The sequence below is a fragment of the Triticum urartu genome, chromosome 7A (genome assembly GCF_056163025.1).
Source record: "Triticum urartu cultivar PI428250 chromosome 7A, HENAU_Tu73, whole genome shotgun sequence".
Classification (NCBI taxonomy): domain Eukaryota; kingdom Viridiplantae; phylum Streptophyta; class Magnoliopsida; order Poales; family Poaceae; genus Triticum; species Triticum urartu.
In genome coordinates, this window is record NC_141879.1 from 544,629,852 (window position 1) to 544,656,519 (window position 26,668).

Below are 26,668 nucleotides of genomic sequence, written 5' to 3' on the forward strand. Positions count from 1 at the left end.
AAGACAACTCCGACAATGGTAAAACAAGTCTAGCAACACTGCCCGCTGTGCCGACAAATCCCGATAGGAGCTGCACATATCTCATTCTCAGGGCACACCGGATAAGCTAAGCGTACGGGAGCCAACGTAACCCAAGTTGCCAAGGGACGGCCCCGCACGGTGCTCTAGGTTGGACCAACCCTCAGAGGAGCACTGGCCCGGGGGGGGTAAAATAAGATGACCCTTCAGTCCGTGAAACCCAAGGGAAAAGGCTAGGTGGAAAATGGTAGAACCAAGGTTGGGCATTGCTGGAGAAGTTTTATTCAAGGCGGACTGTCAAGGGGTTCCCATTATAACCCAACCGCGTAAGGAACGCAAAATCCGGGAACATAACACCGATATGACGGAAACTAGGGCAGCAAGAGTGGAACAAAACACTAGGCGAGAGGCCGAGCCTTCCACCCTTTACCAAGTATACAGATGCATTAAGATAACTTAGCAATATAATGATATCCCAACAAGTAAATAAATGTTCCAACAAGGAACGGCCTCCAATCTTCACCTGCAACTAGCAATGCTATAAGAGGGGCTGAGCAAAGCAGTAACATAGCCAATCAATGGTTTGCTAGGACAATGATGGGTTAGAGTTTCGACATGGCAATTTGGGAGGCTTGCAAGCAACTGGTAGGCATCGTAGCAATGGCATAGCAAAAGAGCGAGCAAGCTAGCATAGCAAAAATAGTAGTGATTTCGAGGGTATGATCATCTTGCCTGCATAGTTGTCAAAGTTGACTGGATCCTCAAGAGCAAACTCAACGGGATCCTCGTTAGCGAACTCGTCTCCCGGCTCTACCCAAACAAGACAAACAAGCAATAAGGATACAATCAACCACGTGCAAACTTAATCAACACGATGCAAAGATGATATGCTATGCGGGATGCGATGCGGGATGCAAAATGCAAGATATGACAGGAAATGCATGATCCTGGCCTCAACTTGGAAATCCAAGTGTGCCACTGGAAAGATGAGATGAAATCGCTTGAAAACGATATAAAGAATGCCGGAATCGGAGTTACGGTTTGGAAATGGCAAGCGATTCGAATACGACACCGGTCTGCGATTTACAGCAAGTAGGCATCTAAATGCAATGAAATGAACATGCTACAGCACCCAAACATGACAACAAAATACATGGCAGGGATGCACACAAGGTGCTTAACAAAAGTCTAGCACTGAGCTACGGCCAATTCATCCATTAGGAGGTTCAAACAAGCATGGCAAAAACGCAAATGGCAAACAGATCTCAAACTTAGTGAAATTAACACTCGTCTGGAATTTCAGATCATATAGCCCTCTTCGGAGCAACAAAACAACATGCTACAGGACCTGAACATGTCAAAGAAAGACATGGCATGGAGCTACTCAACAAGCTTAACCAAAGTTCCTTAGTGACCTTGAGCCAAAAGGGATCACAAAATATACTAACAAGCACACGAACATAGCAAAAACATAATCAGTTTTCAGACTTGGTGAAAACTGGGACATGCTGAAACATAACTCACGAAGGCATGTTTACGAGCTCGATGCACTCACCATGGTACAAGTCATGGCAAGACAATCATACATCCCTTAAGAAGGCACAAAATACAAGCTAGACATGGCAAGAACAATAGCATAGCATGCACGGATCAACTACAATAACCTCGGCAAAATCGCAAACAAGTTGACGATCTGCCCAGATTCGCAACGAAGCAAAAGTAGAACTCGATTGACTCAAGCTAGGGTGCTCCATAATTGCAAACAAAGACATGGATGGATAGAGCACTACAAGATTAACAAAACTCCCTTAATAATCATCCTCAAAAGAGGCACGGATCACTAGGAAACAACATGAACATATGGCATCGTGAACTAAACAATCCCAGGACTTAGTGAAATCACTAAGTCCCTGAAAACAGAATTACCGGGTGCCTCACTTTGCAAGCTTGCACAAGTCACCACACACATCCTAAAAATACATGGGTTGCGCCTCTGTAAAGATGACAAAACCCTTAACAAAACATATGGAGGACTCACAGGCATATCATGCACACAATAATCATGGCAAAAATGACAAAAGTCTAAGATGAACTAGCAGATCTGACAATTAACTCACGAAGCCTCCTTATAACAGCATTTCGGGCATCAGGATGAACTCAAATGAAAATGATGCAATGGAATGAAATCATGTGCTCGTCGAGACGAACATTTTGATATACTATATGTCCAAAACGGAGCTACAGATGCGAAGATATAGCCGGTCAAAGTTAGCACAAAAATTAGGGTTCGGAGGAGAAAGTCAACTGAGGGGATTTTAGATCCAGATCTGGCATGGAAAACGAGGATCACCGGGGTTGACTCCTGTTCGCCGGGAAGACGACGGGGATCGCCGGAGAGGGCCGGATCCGAGGCCGGTGAGACGGGGGGGGGGGGGGCCGGGGCGCGGTCTGCGGCGCCGGGCGGTGGCGGCGCTCCTTGTCGGCGAGGTGGTGGAGCTTGGCGTCGGGCGGCGGCGGCGTCCGGCGACCGGAGATGGGAGAGACGGCGGGGCTCGGCCGCGGTGGCTCCCAAGCGGCGGGGCGAGCCGAACGGGCCTCGGGGGCCCCGGCCGGGCCGAGCGGGCCGGCGGGACAGAGGCGGCGAAGTGGGGCGCCCGCGGGACAGGTGGCGGCGCTCTGTTGGTCCGGGCGGAGCGGCGGACGTGTCCGGCGCGTCCGGACGTGTCCGGCGCGCGAGATCTGTTTTGTTTTTTTAGGGTTAGAGGAGGGGATCCGCGAATTTTTGGAGGGGGGTGTATTTATAGGCATAAGTGGAGCTAGGAGAGTCCAAATGAGGTTCGGTTTTCGGCCACGCGATCGTGATCGAACGCTCTAGATGATGGAGCAGAGTTAGGTGGGTTTTGGGCCAAATTGGAGGGGTGTTGGTCTGCAACACACACGAGGCCTTTTCGGTCCCTCGGTTAACCGTTGGAGTATCAAACGAAGTCCAAATGGTACGAAACTTGACAGGCGGTGTACCGGTAGTAAACCAAGGCCGCTTGGCAAGTCTCAGTCCAATCTGGAAATGTTTAATCCCCACACACGAAAGAAGGCTAGAAATGACCATCGGAGGAGAACGAAGCGCCGGAATGCAAAACGGACAACGGGGAAAATGCTCGAATGCATGAGATGAACACGTATGCAAATGCAATGCACATGATGACATGATATGAGATGCATGACAATGACAACAACACACGGAGACAAAACCCGAACCCGAGAAAAATAAATATAACTTAACGCCGGAAACGGCAAGAGTTGGAGTACAAATTGGGAAAGTTACATCCAGGGTGTTACAACACTCCACTACGAAAGGATCTCGTCCCGAGATCTAGGACTGAAAGAACGCCAGGTACTCAGAACGGAGGTGATCCTCGCGTTCCCAGGTAGCTTCACGGTCGGAATGGTGTGACCACTTGACTTTGAGAAATTTGATTGACTTGTTGCGAGTCTTGCGTTCAGTCTCTTCAAGAATAGCAATTGGGTGCTCACGATAAGAGAGATCTTCTTGGAGCTCAATGTCCTCGAAGTTGACGGTGCGGTCAGGAGTCTTGAAGCACTTTCGAAGCTGAGAGACATGGAACACGTCATGAACATTTGCAAAGTTTGAAGGAAGCTCGAGTTGATAGGCGAGGTCGCCTCTCTTGCTGACAATCTTGAAAGGTCCCACGTATCTAGGGGCAAGCTTCCCTTTGATACCGAAGCGATGAGTACCTTTCATAGGAGAGACGCGGAGGTAAACATGATCTTCGATCTCGAAAGCCAAATCACGGTGCTTACTATCATAGTAACTCTTCTGGCGGGATTGGGCTGCTTTGAGGTTATCACGAATGACTTTGCACATTTCTTCTGCCTCTGTGATTAAGTCATTACCCAAAAGCTGACGTTCACCGGTTTCAGACCAGTTGAGAGGGGTACGGCACTTCCTGCCATACAGAATTTCAAAAGGGGCCTTGCCCGAACTTGCTTGAAAACTGTTGTTGTAGGAGAATTCAGCATAAGGAAGACAATCCTCCCACTTCATGCCGAAGGAGATCACACAAGCCCTGAGCATATCTTCAAGAATCTGGTTGACACGCTCGACTTGTCCGCTCGTTTGAGGATGGAAAGCTGTGCTGAAGCGGATGTTGGTGCCCATGGCCTTCTGAAAAGAATCCCAAAACTTCGAGGTAAAGATGCTGCCACGGTCTGAAGAGATCACTTGAGGAATACCGTGCAGAGAGACAATACGAGAGGTATAGAGTTCCGCCAATTGAGCTGCAGTGATCGACTCTTTGATAGGCAGAAAGTGAGCCACTTTGGTGAGTTTGTCGATTACAACGAATATAGCATCATTGCCACGCTTGGACTTTGGAAACCCAGTCACGAAGTCCATTTCAATGTGGTCAAACTTCCATTCTGGAATGGCAAGAGGTTGGAGGAGACCTGCTGGCCTTTGGTGTTCTGCCTTCACTCTTCTGCATACATCACATTCATTCACGAATTGAGCGATCTCGCGCTTCATTCGAGTCCACCAATAAGCTTGCTTAAGGTCCTGATACATCTTCGTGCTCCCAGGGTGGATGGAGAGGAGAGAATTGTGAGCCTCGTTCAAGATCACTTTACGAAGGTCACCTTTGGGTACAACAATACGATCCTCGAAGAAGAGAGTGCCCTTGTCATCAAGGCGGTAGCACTTGTACTTGGATTGACTCTTGGAAATCCCAATCTTCACCTACTTCACCATAGCATCGAGAAGCTGGGCTTGGCGAATCTGGTCTTCTAAGGTAGGAGAGACTAGAAGGTTGGCGAGGAATCCTTGAGGAACAACTTGCAGATTAAGTTTGCGGAAAGCTTCACAAAGCTCGGGTTGATAAGGCTTGAGAATCAGACTGTTGCAGTAAGCTTTCCTGCTCAAAGCGTCAGCAATCACATTGGCCTTGCCTGGAGTATACTCAATACTCGGATTATACTCTTGAATCATTTCGACCCATCGAGTTTGCCTGAGGTTGAGATTACGCTCAGTGAAGATGTACTTGAGACTCTTGTGATCAGTGAAAATGTCCACTTTTCTTCCCAATAGAAGATGTCTCCAAGTCAAAAGAGCATGTACAACTGCCGCCAACTCGAGATCATGAGTGGGGTAGTTCTTCTCATTAGGCTTCAACTGCGAGATGTATAAGCAACAACTTTCTTCTCTTGCATCAAAACTGCGCCAAGACCTTGGAGAGAGGCATCACAAAAGACCTCGTACGGTTTGGATTCATCAGCCGGAGTCAGAACTGGAGCAATGATCAATTTCTCTTTCAAAGTGTTGAAAGCAATGTCACACTCCGGAGACCAAACGTACTTAACGTGCTTCTGAAGAAGATTAGAGAGAGGCTTCGCAATCTTAGAAAAGTTTTCAACGAATCTTCGGCAATAGCTTGCGAGACCGAGAAAACTGCGGAGTTGCTTCACATTCTGAGGAGGTTCCCAATTCACAATTGCGGACACCTTCTCAGGATTCACGGCAATGCCCTTGGCAGAGATGATATGACCAGGATAAAGAACCTCATCGAGCCAAAATTCACACTTGGAGAACTTGGCGTAGAACTGATGTTCTCTGAGCTTATCAAGAACCAAACGCAAGTGCTTGGCATGATCTTCCTTGTTCTTCGAGAAAACCAGAATGTCGTCGAGATAGACCAAAACGAAGTCATTGGTGTAGGCGTTGAAGATGAAATTCATCATGCGAGAGAACGTCGGAGGAGCGTTGGCGAGGCCAAAAGACATGACAGTGTATTCATATGAACCAAAACTTGTTCTGAATGCTGTCTTGGGAATATCTTCTTCACGAATGCGAATCTGGTGATAAACCATACGGAGATCAAGCTTGGAGAATACTTGGGCACCTTTGAGTTGTTCGAACAGCTGATTGATGTTGGGAAGTGGGTATTTGTTCTTGATGGTCTTCTTGTTCACTGGACGGTAATCAACACAAAGTCGGTCCGTTCCATCCTTCTTCTTCACAAAAAGAACACCACAACCCCATGGAGAAGAACTAGGCCGGATGAGACCCATTTTCTCTTGCATATCGAGTTGCTTCTTCAGCTCCTTCAACTCTTCAGGTCCGAGCTTGTAAGGACGTTTGCACACAGGTTCCGTACCAGGCTCAAGATCAATAACGAATTCAACTGGCCGGTGCGGAGGCATTCCTGGGAGCTCTTCTGGAAAGACGTCTTGATATTCGCAAACGACTGGAATTTGAGAGATGGCATCCAATTCACCCTTCTCACTGAGAGAAAATAGACGGATGGTATTATCCCAAGCGGCAAAGACAATTACATCCTCAGACGAATGAGTCAATTGAATCTGCCTGGCTGCACAATCAAGCTGAGCCTTGTGCTTAGAAAGCCAATCCATCCCGAGAATAAGATCGATATCCGAGTTACCAAGAACCATTGGGGAAGCCAGAAACTTGAAATCACCCAACATGATAGAAACATCCGGGACTATTGAAGTAGCCCTCATAGACTTAGCCGGAGAAACCACTCCCATAGGTTTACCCAACATTTGTGAAACGAAGTCATGCTTGAAAACAGATGATCTTGACATGAAACAATGTGATGCACCAGTGTCAAAAAGAACTCTTGCAGGAATATCATTAACAGGAAGGTTACCCATGATCACATCTGACGAGTCCTCTGCCTGAGCTGCATTCATCAAATTGACCTTGGCGTGCTTGGGGTTATGCTTGACCACAGCTGTACTTGCCGATCTGACAGGAGGAGGAGGAGGAAGACGCCTCTGGTTGAAACACTTGTTGGCATAGTGACCCTTCTGTTGGCACTTGTTGCACGTGACCTCTGAAAGCAGACGGTGATACGGAGCACTCGATCTTGGAGCTTGAGACGAAGTCTTGTTCTGAAAGCCAGGGTTGGGTGGGTGGGAAGAACCACTGCCACCTTTGCTCTGCTGATACGGCTGACGGAACGGAGGAGGAGGAAGCCAAAACTTCTGCTGCTTGGCCACTTGAGTAGAGAAAGAAGGAGTAACACCTCTGACTCGCTTCTTGGAAGCATCACACCTCAACTGAGCAGCCTCTTGCTTCAGTGCCATGTTGTAGAACTCATCGTACCTCAAGGGCTCAAAGAGGACAAGAGCGAGCTGAATTTCTTCTCTGAGACCACCCCTGAACTGATATATCATGCTCTTCTCATCAGGGACGTCCTGCTTGGCAAAGCGAGCGAGCTTCTGGAACAACTTGTTGTAATCATAGACAGACAAAGAGCCTTGCTTCAGATTGCGGAATTCCTCACGCTTGCTTTCAACCACGCTCTGGGGAATATGATGAGCTCGGAAATCTCGACAGAAATCATCCCAAGTGATAACACGTCCACCTCTGGAATCCTTGTATTGCTGGAACCATTCTGCAGCTTGATCTTTGAGTTGGAAGGAAGCGAACTTAACAAAGTCCTCAGGCCTGACGTTACTACACTCGAAATGCTTACACAGATCCACAAGTCAATCGTCAGCATCGGTTGCCTCAACACAATTGCTAAAAGTCTTTGGCCCGTTAGCAAGGAACTGGTTGAGTGTAGCAAAGTGACTCTAATTGCTGCCTTGATTCCCTTGACTGCCTTGATTGCGCTCTTGAAGAATTTGCATGATCAGCTGTGTGTTTGCATTGGTTGCGGCCATCACAGCTTGCCATGCCTCTGGAGGAGGTGGAGGTGGTGGCGGATTAGGATTCAGAGTCGTGCGCGTTGGAGGAGCCATCCTGAAGAGGTTGACCACCATTAGCACATTGACAGATAAATATTGAAGCTGAATCCAACGGAATGAAAATTGCAACATATAGTCTTCACATCCGAACAAAATGAACGAATGCATTCCTCTTGAAATGGTCACATATCCATAAATTGAGAAGCCACGTAGAATTAAAGTAGAGAAATAAATCAACTAGGTACGGATCAAGAACGAATAATCGGTAAGAAATCCCAATCTCAAACCAATATCCGTGGAAGAAGAACTAGAGCTACTAGAATTCCCACCTATGAAACTCCCGAACCTTTCCGGTTATGCAATCAGGTGTTGGGGATACAGGGGAAGCATAATATCTCACCCAAACTAGCAATTCCTACATCCAGCTGTATCCATCCTTCAACACATAACCAAGAAACCTTCAGAAACCATCTACCTCAACCTTCTAAAAGCATCCGTTATACAAGTTATGGCGATACTACCGAACTCCCGCCCCAGTACTGGGTGGCGTCGAGGTTATCTCACCAACGAACTGCATAAAAGAGATTTTCGATGTCGGCGTACTAAACTCAAGTATTCCAGAATTGCAACGATAAAATTATGATGACAACACCTCAGAGCTCAACTCCCCGGGACACTTCCACTAAACCCCTGACAGGAGGCACCAAGACAATGTTCTCATCATAAAACCATCGGAACGATTCCAAGATGCCCGCGTGATCCTAAATTTTTTTTAGTGAAATTTGAGAAGAGAAGAGTCAAAACTCTATGTCAGGATGCCTTACCAGAGCGACGAGGAGACTGGGAAGTAAAAAGAATTCCTAAACTCTCCGATATATAATTCCTAAATGACTCAAAACATTTTTCTAGACACAACTCGGCCGCTAAAACGATCAAGCAATGGGGCTCCTAAGGTCGGGGAAGGCTCTGATTACCAACTTGTAACACCCTCCATGCGACTATAGCTCCCACGTGTCGAGGCACGACTTAGAGATATAATCGCATTGAAGGCATATGTCGTAAGTTAGGCAATCTTCACAAACATCCCATGTAATATAATAATAAAAGGGGAGATAACATAGTTGGCTTACACGCGCCACGTCAATCAAGTACATAAATAACATTACATCATCCAAACACTCATGGCCCGACTACGGCGCCAAAATAAAAGAGAACCCAACATGCGACAACGGTCCCGCTCACCCCCAACTGGGCACCACTACTGATCATCGGGAAAGGAAACATAGTATCGTTGAGAGTCTTCGTCGAACTCCCACTTGAGCTCATACTCGTCTCCTGGAGCGGAATCATCAGGCCCTGCATCTAGTGTAATAGTAATCTGTGAGCCACAGGGACTCAGCAATCTCGCACCCTCGCGATCAGGACTATTTAAGCTTATAGGTATGGCAAGGTAAAATATGAGTGGAGCTGCAGCAAGCGACTAGCAAGTATGGTGGCTAACTTATTCGCAAAAGAGAGCGAGAAGAGGAGGCAAAGCACGAGCGAGAAACTAGAGAAAAACCTGCGTAGACATTACTCCAACACCGTGTCCACTTCCCGGACTCCGCCGAGAAGAGGCCATCACGGTAACACACTCGGTTGATTCATTTTTAATTAAGTTAAGGTTCAAGTTATCTACAACCGGACATTAACAAATTCCCATCTGCCCATAACCGCGGGCACGGCTTTCGAAAGATCAATCCCTGCAGGGGAGTCCCAACTTAGCCCATGACAAGCTCTCACGGTCAACTTAGCCCAAGACGTTCCGATCAGACTCGGTATCTCGGTAATTCAAGACAACTCCGACAATGGTAAAACAAGTCCAGCAACACCGCCCGCTGTGCCGACAAATCCCGATAGGAGCTGCACATATCTCGTTCTTAGGGCACACCGGATAAGCTAAGCGTACGGGAGCCAACGTAACCCAAGTTGCCAAGGGACGGCCCCGCACGGTGCTCTAGGTTGGACCAACACTCAGAGGAGCACTGGCCCGGGGGGGTGTAAAATAAGATGACCCTTGAGTTCGTGAAACCCAAGGGAAAAGGCTAGGTGGAAAATGGTAAAACCAAGGTTGGGCATTGCTAGAGAAGTTTTATTCAAGGCGGACTGTCAAGGGGTTCCCATTATAACCCAACCGCGTAAGGAATGCAAAATCCGGGAACATAACACCGATATGACGGAAACTAGGGCGGCAAGAGTGGAACAAAACACTAGGCGAGAGGCCGAGCCTTCCACCCTTTACCAAGTATACAGATGCATTAAGATAACTTAGCAATATAATGATATCCCAACAAGTAAATAAATGTTCCAACAAGGAACGGCCTCCAATCTTCACCTGCAACTAGCAACGCTATAAGAGGGGCTGAGCAAAGCGGTAACATAGCCAATCAACGGTTTGCTAGGACAATGGTGGGTTAGAGGTTCGACATGGCAATTTGGGAGCCTTGCAAGTGGTAGGCATCGTAGCAATGGCATAGCAAAAGAGCGAGCAAGCTAGCATAGCAAAGATAGTAGTGATTTTGAGGGTATGATCATCTTGCCTGCACAGTTGTCAGAGTTGACTGGATCCTCAAGAGCAAACTCAACGGGCTCCTCGTTAGCGAACTCGTCTCCCGGCTCTACCCAAACAAGACAAACAAGCAACAAGGATACAATCAACCACGTGCAAACTTAATCAACACGATGCAAAGATGATATGCTATGCGGGATGCAATGCGGGATGCAAAATGCAAGATATGACAGGAAATGCATGAACCTGGCCTCAACTTGGAAATCCAAGTGTGCCACTGGAAAGATGAGATGAAATCGCTTGAAAACGATATAAAGAATGCCGGAATCGGAGTTACGGTTTGGAAATGGCAAGCGATTCGAATACGACACCGGTCTGCGATTTACAGCAAGTAGGCATCTAAATGCAATGAAATGAACATGCTACAGCACCCAAACATGACAACAAAATACATGGCAGGGATGCACACAAGGTGCTTAACAAAAGTCTAGCATTGAGCTACGGCCAATTCATCCATTAGGAGGTTCAAACAAGCATGGCAAAAACGCAAATGGCAAACAGATCTCAAACTTAGTGAAATTAACACTCGTCTGGAATTTCAGATCATATAGCCCTCTTCGGAGCAACAAAACAACATGCTACAGGACCTGAACATGTCAAAGAAAGACATGGCATGGAGCTACTCAACAAGCTTAACAAAAGTCCCTTAGTGACCTTGAGCCAAAAGGGATCACAAAATATACTAACAAGCACACGAACATAGCAAAAACATAATCAGTTTTCAGACTTGGTGAAAACTGGGACATGCTGAAACATAACTCACGAAGGCATGTTTACGAGCTCGATGCACTCACCATGGTGCAAGTCATGGCAAGACAAGCATACATCCCTTAAGAAGGAACAAAATATAAGCTAGACATGTCAAGAACAATAACATAGCATGCACGGATCAACTACAATAACATCGGCAAAATCGCAAACAAGTTGACGATCTGCCCAGATTCGCAACGAAGCAAAAGTAGAGCTCGATTGACTCAAGTTAGGATGCTCCATAATTTCAAACAAAGACATGGATGGATAGAGCACTACAAGATTAACAAAACTCCCTTACTGATCATCCTCAAAAGAGGCATGGATCACTAGGAAACAACATGAACATATGGCATCGTGAACTAAACAATCCCAGGACTTAGTGAAATCACTAAGTCCCTGAAAACAGAATTACCGGGTGCCTCACTTTGCAAGCTTGCACAAGTCACCACACACATCCTAAAAATACATGGGTTGCGCCTCTGGAAAGATGACAAAACCCTTAACAAAACATATGAAGGACTCACAGGCATATCATGCACACAATAATCATGGAAAAAATGACAAAAGTCTAAGATGAACTAGCAGATCTGACAATTAACTCACGAAGCCTCCTTCTAACAGCATTTCGGGCATCAAGATGAACTCAAATGAAAATGATGCAATGGAATTAAATGATGTGCTCGTCGAGACGAACATTTTGATATACTATATGTCCAAAACGGAGCTACGGATGCGAAGTCAAAGTTAGCACAAAAATTAAGGTTCGGAGGAGAAAGTCAACCGAGGGGATTTTAGATCCAGATCTGGCACGGAAAACGAGGATCGCCGGGGTTGACTCCTGTTCGCCGGGAAGACGACGGGGATCGCCGGAGAGGGCCGAATCCGAGGCCGGTGAGACGGGGGGGGGGGGCGCCGGGGCGCGGTCGCCGGCGCCGGGCGGTGGCGGCGCTCCTTGCCGGCGAGGTGGCGGAGCTTGGCGTCGGGCGGCGGCGGCGTCCGGCGACCGGAGATGGGAGAGACGGCGGGGCTCGGCCGCGGTGGCTCCCAAGGGGCGGGGCGAGCCGAACGGGCCTCGGGGGCCCCGGCCGGGCCGAGCGGGCTGGCGGGACAGAGGCGGCGAAGTGGGGCGCCCGCGGGACAGGTGGCGGCACGCTGTTGGTCCAGGCGGAGCGGCGAACGTGTCTGGCGTGTCCGGACGTGTCTGGCGCGCGAGATCTGTTTTGTTTTTTTAGGGTTAGAGGAGGGGATCCGCGAATTTTTGGAGGGGGGTGTATTTAGGCATAAGTGGAGCTAGGAGAGTCCAAATGAGGTGCGGTTTTCGGCCACACGATCGTGATCGAACGCTCTAGATGATGGAGCAGAGTTAGGTGGGTTTTGGGCCAAATTGGAGGGGTGTTGGTCTGCAACACACACGAGGCCTTTTCGGTCCCTCGGTTAACCGTTGGAGTATCAAACGAAGTCCAAATGGTACGAAACTTGACAGGCGGTCTACCGGTAGTAAACCATGGCCACTTGGCAAGTCTCGGTCCAATCCGGAAATGTTTAATCCCCACACATGAAAGAAGGCTAGAAATGACCACCGGAGGAGAACGAAGCGCCGGAATGCAAAACGGACAACGGGGAAAATGCTCAAATGCATGAGATGAGCACGTATGCAAATGCAATGCACATGATGACATGATATGAGATGCATGACAACGACAACAACACACGGAGACAAAACCCGGACCCGAGAAAAATAAATATAACTTAACGCCTGAAACGGCAAGAGTTGGAGTACAAATTGGGAAAGTTACATCCGGGGTGTTACAGTCTTCTCATCCATCTTCCTCTTCCTCTTCTCCTTGCTCCTTAGCTTCTTCATGATACCTGAGAATGCACAAACTGTCCGTATGAGGTAGTAGCGATGTCTCATGTGCATCAACGTGGAAATGTGAGAGGAGAGATGTCACGTCGGTTTCAAGGGCTCTTACACATGCTTGTGTCATGGGTCCAAGAGGTGTCGTAGGAGATGTAGTTGGGTCCATGGGGATGGCCTTGGGATGCTCCGCATCAGGAAAGCTCGTAGGCAATGGATCAGTGATGGAGAATTATGTCGGATGCGGTTCATCATGTAACAGTCATAACCTAGGGTGACACAGAACTAGCTCCAGTTCATCAATGTAATGTAGGCATGTATTCCGAATATAGTCATACGTGCTTATGGAAAATAACTTGCATGACATCTTTTATCCTACCCTCCCGTGGCAGCAGGGTCCTATTGGAAACTAGGGGATATTAAGGCCTCCTTTTAATAGAGTACCGAACCAAAGCTTTAACACATAGTGAATACATGAACGCCTCAAACTATGGTCATCACCGGTAATTATCCCGATTATTGTCACTTCAGGGTTAACGGATCATAACACATAATAGGTGACTATAGACTTGCAAGATACGATCAAGAACTCTCATATATTGATGAAAACATAATAGGTTCAGATCTGAAATCATGGCACTCGGGCCCTAGTGACAAGCATTAAGCATAGCAAAGTCATAGCAACATCAATCTCGGAACATAATGGATACTAGGGATCAAACCCTAACAAAACTAACTCGATTACATGATAAATCTCATCCAACCCATCACTGTCCAGCAAGCCTACGATGGAATTACTCATGCACGGCAATGAGCATCATGAAATTGGTGATGGAGGATGGTTGATGATGACGATGGTGAAGGATTCCCCTCTCCGGAGCCCCGAACGGACTCCAGACCAGCCCTCCCGAGAGAGTTTAGGGCTTGGTGGCGGCTCCAGATCGTAAAACGCGATGAATCCTTCTCTTTGATTTTTTTCTCCCCGAAAGTGAATATATGGAGTCAAGGTTGAGGTCGGTGGAGCGTCAGGGGGCCCATGAGGCAGGGGGCACGCCCGGGGGGTAGGGCGCGCCCCCACCCTCGTGGATTGGTGGAGCCCCCCCGACGTGGATCTTCCTCCCAGTATTTTTTATATATTCCAAAATAATTATCCGTTGATTTTTAGGTCATTCCGAGAACTTTTATTTCTGCACAAAAATAACACCATGGCAATTCTGCTAAAAACAGCGTCAGTCCGGGTTAGTTCCATTCAAATCATGCAAGTTAGAGTCCAAAACAAGGGCAAAAGTGTTTGGAAAAGTAGATAGGACGGAGACATATCAACTCCCCCAAGCTTAAACCTTTACTTGTCCTCAAGGAAATCAGTTGATAAACTGAAAGTGATAACGAAAAACTTTTACAAACTCTGTTTGCTCTTGTTGTTGTAAATATGTAAAGCCAGCATTCAAGTTTTCAGCAAATATTATGAACTAACCATATTCACAATAACATTTAGGTCTCATGTTTACTCATATAAATGGCATAATCAACTAGCGAGCAATAATAATAAATCTCGGATGACAACACTTTCTCAAAACAATCATGATATGATATAACAAGATGGTATCTCGCTAGCCCTTTCTGAGACCGCAAAACATAAATACAGAGCACCTTTAAAGATCAAGGACTGACTAGACATTGTAATTCATGGTAAAAGAGATCCAGTCAAGTCATACTCAATGTAAACTAACAATAATGAATGCAAATGACAGCGGTGCTCTCCAACTGGTGCTTTTTAATAAGAGGATGATGACTCAACATAAAAGTAAATAGATAGGCCCTTCGCAGAGGGAAGCAGGGATTTGTAGAGGTGCCAAAGCTCGGTTTTGAAATAGATATGAATAATATTTTGAGCGGTATACTTTCATTGTCAACATAACAACCAAGAGATGGCGATATCTTCCATGCTACACACATTATAGGCGGTTCCCAAACAGAATGGTAAAGTTTATACTCCCCCTCCACCAACAAGCATCAATCCATGGCTTGCTCGAAACAATGAGTGCCTCCAACTAACGACAGTCCCAGGGGAGTATTGTTTGCAATTATTTTGATTTGATTTGCATAAAGCATGGGACTGGGCATCCCGGTGACCAGCCATTTTCTCGTGAGTGACGAGCGGAGTCCACTCCTCTTGAGAATAACCCGCCTAACATGGAAGATACGGACAACCCTAGTTGATACATGAGCTATTTGAGCATACAAAACAGAATGTTTATTTGAAGGTTTAGAGTTTGGCACATACAAATTTACTTGGAATGGCAGGTAGATACCGTATATAGGTAGGTATGGTGGACTCATATGGAATAACTTTGGGGTTTATCGAATTGGATGCACAAGCAGTATTCCCGCTTAGTACAAGTGAAGGCTAGCAGAAGATTGGGAAGCGACCAGCTAGAGAGCGACAACAGTCATGAACATGCATTAAAATTAATCAACACCGAATGCAAGCATGGGTAGGATATAATGCACCATGAACATGAATACCGTAGAGGCTATGTTGATTTTGTTTCAACTACATGCGTGCATATGTGCCAAGTCAATCCACTCGAATCATTAAAAAGAGGATACCATCCTATCATACCACATAACAACCATTTTAATAGCATGTTGGCACGCAAGGTAAACCATTATAAGCTCCTAGCTAATTAAGCATGTCATAAGCAACTACAATCTCTAATTGTCATTGCAAACATGTTTATTCATAATAGGGTGAATCAGGAACGATGAACTAATCATATTTACAAAAACAAGGGAGGTCGAGTTCATACCAGCTTTTCCCATCTCAATAAGTTCATCATATAATCATCATTATTGCCTTTCACTTGCACGACCGAACGATGTGAATAGTAATAACAGTGCACGTGCATTGGACTAAGATGGAATCTGCAAGCATTCAATTCAAGAGAGAAGACAAGGTAATATGGGCTCTTTGTTAGATCAACAATAATGCATAAAGAGCCACTTTAACATTTTAATTATGGTCTTCTCCTATCGACCCCCAAAGAACAGAAAAGAAATAAAACTATTTACATGGGGAAGCTCCCAACAAGCAAAAGAAGAACGAGAAATCTTTTTGGGTTTTATTTTTAATTATTACTACTACAGTATGAGAAGTAAACTAAATAAAAGCTACAACTAATTTTTTCTCATTTTTCTTAAGGTTTATGAAAGAACATGCGGTGCCCCCATGTTTGGTTTTGGTAATTGATGACAATCTCTATGGACTAATGGTTTCAATGAGTTATATTTGAAGGTTTTATCCATAGGCTTTTCTTGGAGTACATGTGTTGGTTTCAAGGAGAGTTTGTGTCGACCAAGGTGCTATTCAAGGAATTATCCAAAGATTGCTCATGTGAGTGTTGAGCTTATTGGAAGCATGTCTTGAAGAAGAAGATTGTGTGATCATTCATGTCTACTAATACGTCTGCAACGTATCTATAAATTTTGATTGTTTCATGCTATTATATTATCTGTTTTGGATGTTTATGGGCTTTATTATGCACTTTTATATTATTTTTGGGACTAACCTATTAACCTAGAGCCCAGTGCCAGTTTCTATTTTTTTCTTGTTTTAGAGTATCGCAGAAAAGGAAAATCAAGCGGAGTCCAATTGACCTGAAACTTCACGGAATTTATTTTTGGACCAGAAGAAGCCCACGGAGTATCGGAGTTGGACCAGGAGAGTCCCAGGCTGCCCACGAGGGTGGGGGCGCGCCCACCCCCCTGGGCGTGCCCCCTGCCTCGTGGACAGCCCGGAGGTCCGCCGACGTACTTCTTCCTCCCATATATACCCATATACCCTAAAAACTTTGGGGAGGACAATAGATCGGGAGTTCCGCTGCCAGTAGCCTCCATAGCCACCGAAAACCAATCTAGACCCGTTCTGGCACCCTGCCGGAGGGGGAAATCCCTCTCCGGTAGCCATATTCATCATCTCGGTGCTCTCCATCATGAGGAGGGAGTAGTTCTCCCTCGGGGCTGAGGGTATGTACCAGTAGCTATGTGTTTGATCTCTCTCTCTCTCGTGTTCTTGAGGTGGTATGATCTTGATGTATCGCGAGCTTTGCTATTACAGTTGGATCTTATGATGTTTCTCCCCCTCTACTCTCTTGTAATGGATTGAGTTTTCCTTTTGAAGTTATCTTATCGGATTGAGTCTTTAAGGATTTGAGAACACTTGATGTATGTCTTGCGTGGGATACCCGTGGTGACAATGGGGTATTCTATTGATCCACTTGATGTATGTTTTGGTGATCAACTTGCGGGTTCCGTGACCTTGGGAATCTATGCATAGGGGGTGGCACACGATTTCGTCTTGACTCTCCGGTAGAAACTTTTGGGCACTCTTTGAAGTACTTTTGTGTTGGTCGAATAGATGAATCTGAGATTGTGTGATGCATATCGTATAATCATACCCACGGATACTTGAGGTGACATTGGAGTATCTAGGTGACATTGTGTTTTGGTTGATTTTGTGTCTTAAGATGTTATTCTAGTACGAACTCTTTGATAGATTGAACGGAAAGAATAGCTTCGTGTTATTTTAGTACGGACTCTTGAATAGATCGCTCAGAAAGGATAACTTTGAGGTGGTTTCGTACCCTACCATAATCTCTTCGTTTGTTCTCCGCTATTAGTGACTTTGGAGTGACTCTTTGTTGCATGTTGAGGGATAGTTATGTGATCCAATTATGTTATTATTGTTGAGAGGACTTGCACTAGTGAAAGTATGAACCCTAGGCCTTGTTTCAACGCATTGCAATACCGTTTGTGCTCACTTTTATCATTAGTTACCTTGCTGTTTTTATATTTTCAGATTTCAAAAACCTTTATCTACCATCCATATACCACTTGTATCACCACCTGTTCGCCGAACTAGTGCACCTATACAATTTACCATTGTATTGGGTGTGTTGGGGACACAAGAGACTCTTTGTTATTTGGTTGCAGGGTTGCTTGATAGAGACCATCTTCATCCTACGCCTCCTACGGATTGGTAAACCTTAGGTCATCCACTTGAGGGAAATTTGCTACTGTCCTACAAACCTCTGCACTTGGAGGCCCAACAACGTCTACAAGAAGAAGGTTGTGTAGTAGACATCAAGCTCTTTTCTAGCACCGTTGCCGGGGAGGTTAGCGCTTGAAGGTATATCTTTAGATCTTGCAATCGAATCTTTTTGTTTCTTGTTTTAGCACTAGTTTAGTTTATAAAAGAAAACTACAAAAAAATATGGAATTAAGGGTACCTCATATGCTTCATCTTTTCAATATCTATCATGGAAATAATGATTCCGATAATTGTGCTCAAGTGCTAGAAGAAGAATGCATTAGAATGTTTGGCACTAAATATTTGAATGATGAGCATGATTGCAATGTTGTTAGTATGAATTTCTTGAATATCCATGATGCTAATGATATGCAAAGCCACAAGCTTGGGGAAGCTATGTTCGATGAAGATGATATTTTTTTGTCCCCCAAGTTTTGATGAGCAAATTTATTATGATGAAAGCATGCCTCCTATTTATGATGATTATATTGATGAAAGTGGATTTGGAGAGGTCATGACGTTATTTAGTGATGAATCCACTATTTCGGAAGAGGTTCCAATTGATTATGAGAACAAAGTTGCTATCTATGATGATTATTGTGATGACTTGTATACTATTAAAAATAATGATAACCATGAAACTTGTCATCATGATTTTAAATTTCAATTGGATTATGCCTCACATGATAGTTATTTTATTGAGTTTGCTACCACTACTATTCATGAGAAGAAATTTCCTTATGTGGAGAGTAATAAAAATTCTATGCTTGTAGATCATGAAAAGAATGCCTTATGTGATGGTTATATTGTTGAATTCATTCATGATGCTACTGAAAATTATTATGAGGGAGGAACATATGCTTGTAGGAATTGCAATAATGTCAAGTTTCCTCTCTATGTGCTTAAAGTTTTGAAGTTATGCTTGTTTTGCCTTCCTACGCTAGTTGATTATTGTTCCCATAAGTTGTTTGCTCACAAAATCCCTATGCATAGGAAGTGGGTTAGACTTAAATGTGCTAGTCATATTCTTCATGATGCTCTCTTTATGTTACAATTCTTATCTTTTATGTGAGCATCATTGAAATCATCATGCCTAGCTAGGGGCGTTAAACGATAGCGCTTGTTGGGAGGCAACCCAACTTTATTCTTGTTATTTACTTTTTGCTCCTGTTTAGTAATAAATAATTCATCTAGCCACTGTTTATATGTGTTTTTATGTTTTAATTAGTGTTTGTGCCAAGTAGAACCTTTGGGAAGACTTGGGTAAAGTCTTGTTGATCATGCTGTAAAAAACAGAAACTTTAGCGCTCACGAGAATTGCTGCCATTTTTTATTGGAGAGTGCTATTTAGTTAATTCTTTTTTAAGAGGATTAATATACAAATTCCTAAGATCCACCAATTTATTTCATAATTTTATGAGTTCCAGAAGTATACGTTTGATCCAGATTACTACAGACTGTTCTGTTTTTGATAGATTCTGTTCTCTATGTGTTGTTTGCTTATTTTGATGGATCTATGAGTAGTATCGGAGGGTATGAACCATAGAAAAGTTGGAATACAATAGTTTTAATACAAATATAAATAAATAATGAGTGAATTACAGTACCTTGAAGTGGTGATTTATTTTCTTTCGCTAACGGAGCTTACGAGTTTTCTGTTAAGTTTTGTGTTGTGAAGTGTTCACGTTTTGGGTAAAGATACGATGGACTATGGAATAAGGAGTGGAAAGAGCCTAAGCTTGGGGATGCCCAAGGCACCCCAAGGTAATATTCAAGGACAACCAAGAGCCTAAGCTTGGGGATGCCCCGGAAGGCATCCCCTCTTTCGTCTTCGTTCATCGGTAACTTTACTTGGAGCTATATTTTTATTCACCACATGATATGTGTTTTGCTTGGAGCGTCAATTTATTTTGTTAGGATTTTCTTGCTGTTTGAATAAAATACCAAGATCTGAAATTATTAAATGTGAGAGAGTCTTCATATAGTTGCATAATTATTCGACTACTCATTGATCTTCACTTATATCTTTCGGAGTAGTTTGTCGTTGCTCTAGTGTTTCACTTGTATCTTTTTAGAGCACGGTGGTGGTTTTATTATATAGAAATAAATGAACTCTCATGCATCACTTATATTATTTTGAGAGTCCTAAACAGCATGGTAATTTTCTTTGGTTATGAATTTAGTCCTAATATGATGGGCATGATAAAAACTTTCATACAAGTGCATTGGATACTAAGGGAAGTTTGATACTTGATAATTGTTTTGAGATATGGAGATGGTGATATTAGAGTCATGCTAGTTGAGTAGTTGTGAATTTGAGAAATACTTGTGCTGAAGTTTGTGATTCCCGTAGCATGCACGTATGGTGAACTGTTATGTGATGAAGTGGGAGCATGATTTATTTATTGATTACCTTCCTTATGAGTGGCGGTCGGGGACGAGCGATGGTCTTTTCCTACCAATCTATCCCCCTAGGAGCATGCGCGTAGTACTTTGTTTCGATAACTAATAGATTTTTGCAATAAGTATGTGAGTTCTTTATGACTAATGTTGAGTCCATGGATTATACGCACTCTCACCCTTCCACCATTACTAGCCTCTCTTGTGCCGCGCAACTTTCGCCGATACCATACACCCACCATTACCTTCCTCAAAACAGCCACCATACCTACCTATTATAGCATTTCCATAGCCATTCAGAGATATATTGCCATGCAACTTTCCACTGTTCCGTTTATTATGACACGCTCCATCATTGTCATATTGCTATGCATGATCATGTAGTTGACATTGTATTTGTGGCAAAGCCACCGTCCATAATTCTTCCATACATGTCACTCATGAGTCATTGCAAATCCTGGTACACCACCAGAGGCATTCATATAGAGTCATATTTTGTTCTAAGAATCAAGTTGTAATTCATGAGTTGTAAGTAAATAAAAGTGTGATGATCATCATTATTAGAGCATTGTCCTAGTGAGGAAAGGATGATGGAGACTATGATTCCCCCACAAGTCGGGATGAGACTCCGGACTAAAAAAAGAGGCCATAAAAAAGGAGAAAGGCTCAAATAAAAAATGAGAGAAAAAGAGAGAAGGGGCAATGCTACTATCCTTTTACCACACTTGTGCTTCAAAGTAGCACCATGACCTTCATGATAGAGAGTCTCCTATGTTGTCACTTTCATATACTAGTGGGAATTTGTCATTATAGAACTTGGCTTGTATATTCCAATGATGGGCTTCCTCAAAATGCCCTAGGTCTTTGTGAGCAAGCGAGTTGGATGCACACCCACTAGTTTCTTTTGTTGAGCTTTCATACACTTATAGCTCTAGTGCATCCGTTGCATGGCAATCCCTACTCACTCACATTGATATCTATTGATGGGCATCTCCATAGCCTGTTGATACGCCTAGTTGATGTGAGACTATCTTCTCCTTTTTGTCTTCTCCACAACCACCATTCTATTCCACCTATAGTGCTATGTCCATGGCTCACGCTCATGTATTGCGTGAAGATTGAAAAAGTTTGAGAACATCAAAAGTATGAAACAATTGCTTGGCTTGTCATCGGGGTTGTGCATGATTTAAATATTTTGTGTGGTGAAGATAGAGCATAGCCAGACTATATGATTTTGTAGGGATAGCTTTCTTTGGCCATGTTATTTTGAGAAGACATGATTACTTGGTTAGTATGCTTGAAGTATTATTATTATTATTATTATGTAAATATTAAACTTTTGTCTCAAATCTTATGGATCTGAATATTCTTGCCACAATAAAGAGAACTACATGGATAAATATGTTAGGTAGCATTCCACATCAAAAATTCTGTTTTTATCATTTACCTACTCGAGGACGAGTAGGAATTAAGCTTGGGGATGCTGATACGTCTCCAACGTATCTATAATTTTTGATTGTTCCATGCTATTATATTATCTGTTTTGGATGTTTATGGGCTTTATTATGCACTTTTATATTATTTTTGGGACTAACCTATTAACCTAGAGCCCAGTGCCAGTTTCTGTTTTTTTCCTTGTTTTAGAGTATCGCAGAAAAGGAAAATCAAACGGAGTCCAATTGACCTGAAACTTCACGAAACTTATTTTTGGACCAGAAGAAACCCACGGAGTATCGGAGTTGGACCAGGAGAGTCCCGGGCTGCCCACGAGGGTGGGGGCGCGCCCACCCCCCTGGGCGCCCCCTGGGCACGCCCCCCTGCCTCGTGGACAGCCCGGAGGTCCACTGACGTACTTCCTCCTCCCATATATACCCATATACCCTAAAAACTTCGGGGAGGACAATAGATGAGGAGTTCCGCCGCCAGAAGCCTCCGTAGCCACCGAAAACCAATCTAGACCCGTTCCGGCACCCTGCCGGAGGGGGAAATCCCTCTCCGGTGGCCATATTCGTCGTCCCGGTGCTCTCCATGACGAGGAGGGAGTAGTTCTCCCTCGGGGCTGAGGGTATGTACCAGTAGATATGTGTTTGATCTCTCTCTCTCTCGTGTTCTTGAGGTGGTACGATCTTGATGTATCGCAAGCTTTGCTATTATAGTTGGATCTTATGATGTTTCTCCCCCTCTACACTCTTGTAATGGATTGAGTTTTCCCTTTGAAGTTATCTTATCAGATTGAGTCTTTAAGGATTTGAGAAAACTTGATGTATGTCTTGCGTGGGATACCCATGGTGACAATGGGGTATTCTATTGATCCACTTGATGTATGTTTTGGTGATCAACTTGCGGGTTCCGTGACCTTGGGAATCTATGCATAGGGGTTGGCACATGTTTTCGTCTTGACTCTCTGGTAGAAACTTTGGGGCACTCTTTGAAGTACTTTTGTGTTGGTTGAATAGATGAATCTGAGATTGTGTGATGCAGATCGTATAATCATACCCATGGATACTTGAGGTGACATTGGAGTATCTAGGTGACATTAGGGTTCTGGTTGATTTTGTGTCTTAAGGTGTTATTCTAGTACAAACTCTATGATAGATTGAACGGAAAGAATAGCTTCGTGTTATTTTACTACGGACTCTTGAATAGATCGACCGGAAAGGATAACTTTGAGGTGGTTTTGTACCCTACCATAATCTCTTCGTTTGTTCTCTGCTATTAGTGACTTTGGAGTGACTCTTTGTTGCATGTTGAGGGATAGTTATGTGATCCAATTATGTTATTATTGTTGAGAGGACTTGCACTAGTGAAAGTTTGAACCCTAGGCCTTGTTTCAACGCATTGCAATACCGTTTGTGCTCACTTTTATCATTAGTTACCTTGCTGTTTTTATATTTTCAGATTTCAAAAACCTTTATCTACCATCCATATACCACTTGTATCATCATCTCTTCGCCGAACTAGTGCACCTATACAATTTACCATTGTATTTGGTGTGTTGGGGACACAAGAGACTCTTTGTTATTTGGTTGCAGGGTTGCTTGAGAAAGACTATCTTCATCCTATGCCTCCTACGGATTGATAAACCTTAGGTCATCCACTTGAGGGAAATTTTCTACAGTCCTACAAACCTCTGCACTTGGAGGCCCAATAACGTCTACAAGAAGAAGGTTGTGTAGTAGACATCATCTACCTTCAAGACATCACCCAAATGAAGAGAGTTGAAAGATTCAAGGTTGATCAAGATTAAGTCAAGAATTAATCAAGTTGATCAACACACAAAGCATACAAGATGTACTGAGGGATCAAGTGATCCCATGGTATGGTAAGCATTGTCCATTAAGCTCTGTTTGCTAACCCATGGTTTTCGTGAGAGTTCTTTGTGGGGGTAGGTTGTGATGTGCAAGTTCAAGTGGACCATCATGAAGAGATCAAATGCTTGAAGCTTGCCGTCCATTATGGTAACAATGGATTTATGAAGATATGCCAAAGAGTGGCTCACCCATAGTGGAGTATGGGGGAGCAATCAACTAGTCTTCATCGAGCCAACACAATCAAGAAAGGTGGTCCAAGTTGAGGGAGTCAAGATCGTCATCATCTAGCTCAAGTGGACTATGTGCAAGACAAAGGTTTGCCCTTGATAGGTTTTCTATTTTACTAGTCTCATAGTGGTAGTTGGGAGACTGGGTTACAGGATCGATTGCCGTACTATCAAGGGGGGCTCTGGATGAGTAGCTTGATCATATCATTCATAGAGAGCTCAAACCATTGCATCCTTGCATCATCTTTCTTGGTTCTTGTTTGGTTCTCTTTGTGAGTCTTAGAGCTTTTGGTCATCTTGATGACAAGCTAGAGTTCATTGAAAACGAAGTTCACATGCATCTTCTATGATGTTTTCGATGTTGGAGGTTTTGCCGGTTCTTCTCGATTAGAGGTTTCACTCCTCTATTTGTTAGGCATACCTCCCCTGCCTCTTCTCGGTTGGAGGTTTCACTCCTCTATTTGTTCACATGCTACTCATCGTCTTGTATCCAACAAGCTTGAGTTTGCTCAATTCGGAGCTGTTATGCAGAAGTTATGGCAGTTCTGGTTTTCCGTGGAGTATACTTGTTTTCGTGGAAGTGGCTTAGGATGGCGCCAACGGTAGTACCACCGGGCTGGAGCGGCAGTACCGCGTATCGCCACAAGCGGTAGTACCGCTGTCCCACAGCGGTAGTACCGCCCATGGCCATAAGCGGTAGTACAGCTCCGGTTCCACGCTAGTACCGCCTCGACTCGACACGTGGTTTTCTTGTGTCGGGTTCAGCGACAGTACGAGCGGTAGTACCGCTCATGTGCGATAGTACCACAGCTACCACCGCCCCTAGTGCCGCTCAATGGCCCTCCTCTTTGTTCCTTCTCCCTGTGCTCGTGGTAGGCGCTGTGCGCGGTCCCAGCGGTAGTACCGCTAGGCCAAGCGGCAGTACCGCTGCGGCCAACGGTAGTACCGCTGGCTCCAGCGGTAGTGCCGCTCATACGGCTCTGCCTCGCACTCTGTTTCGCTCCTCTCTCCGTGCTCTACCGCCCGGGCAGTAGTACCGCTCCCTTGAGCGGTAGTGCCGCTCCCCTGAGTGGTAGTACCGCTCGTGCGCGGACTGAGCACATAACGGTTGGATTCGGGAGCTCCTATAAAAGGGGGTCTTCTTCCCCATTCAACCTTATCCTTTGAGCTCGTGTTCTTCCCCCATTGTTGACCTTCTTCAAGCTTGCTAACTCTCAATCCCTCCATGGATTCTTGCTAGTTTTTGAGGGAAAATAGATAGGAGATATAGATCCACATTTCCACCAATCACTTTCTCCTCTATGTGAGGGGAACCCCTTGGATCTAGATCTTGGAGTTCTTGGTATTCTCCTTCTTGTTCTTCCTCTCATTTTCCTCCCTAGTGTCGGGGATTGGGTGCGACATATGCCAAAGGATGGCTTATCATGGTGGGGGCGAGTAGAACGTCGCCGGTGCCTGGAAACGGGATGAGGCGAAGACATGCACGCCGGAGAATCTTACCCAGCTTCAGGGCTCTCCGGGGAGATAATACCCCTACTACTGCTCTACGGGGTCTCCGCATGATCACTATGGCAAAGTCTTTACACGATTGCTCCTTGAGCTGTTTTCTGGAGGTAGGAGAGGGCAAGGCTAGATCTCTCCCTCCTATATGATCTGGTCTAGAGCTAATGGGTTCCAACCCTTTACATGGGTGCCCTGGGGGGTTTATATAGGCCTACCCCCAGGGGTACAATGGTAATCCGGCTGTACGCGGGCCCAGCCATCAGTGTCTCTGGCCTCCGTCTTCTCCGCCAAGCGGACCCCGCCGACTGGTCTGGTACGGAGCCGACAGGCCGCGTCCCGGCTGTTGATTACTGTAGCCATGCTTCTGATGACGCGGGCTTGATCATGGAGTCATGGCAACAGCCCCGCCGCCTAGCGGGCGATCACTATTGCCACCCTCCATCGCATCTGATTAATGGCGTGCGGTCCCCGGGGGAGGGCTTGGCCGACTCCGGGGGCCGACTGGCGGCGCACTTGCCGTCTCCTGGGGTCTCACTGACTGGTGGGGCCCGCTGCCTCTGGGCCGTACAGACAAGCCATCGTGGGCGCAGGATTCGGTCCTGCGGTGCTGCTGTCAGGGCCGGCACGGCAACAGCGCCACGCCACATGGAGATCTCCCCGGGTACGGTGTACTGTGCCCATGCCTGCCCTTGGTAAGGGGCGGGAGCGGGCTTTACTGTAGCCACTCCCCGGTCCTGTCCTCCCGATGAGGATATGGGGTTTGTTGGAGTTGCAGGCCGACTCCCCAAAGCCGGATTCTCTAGAAGTAGCCAGTCAGGAGTCGGCTTACCCTGAAGTTGTCCCTGGGATTCGGCTGTGAGTGGGCAGTCGGTCGTCTTGCCGTCGACTCCTCAGAAGGCGGCTCTTCGTCCTCGGGTCTTGAGGGGCGCAACCTGCCCCGATGCCTTGAAAGGTTCTGGGGCTCGGGTTGGCCTACCCGTGGCCCATTACTCTGACAGTAGTCCCCGAAGCTGGTGAGGCGCCGCGGACGATCGGCCGAGAAGCCTCAGCAGTTGCTCTTTCCGGGTGCTCAACACATGGTTCTTGGTTGACTTCTACCGGGCCGGCTAGAAGGGGTCGGACTCGCCCAACTCTGACTCGCACAATATTTCGAATGTCGCGGCGGGATCCAAGTAG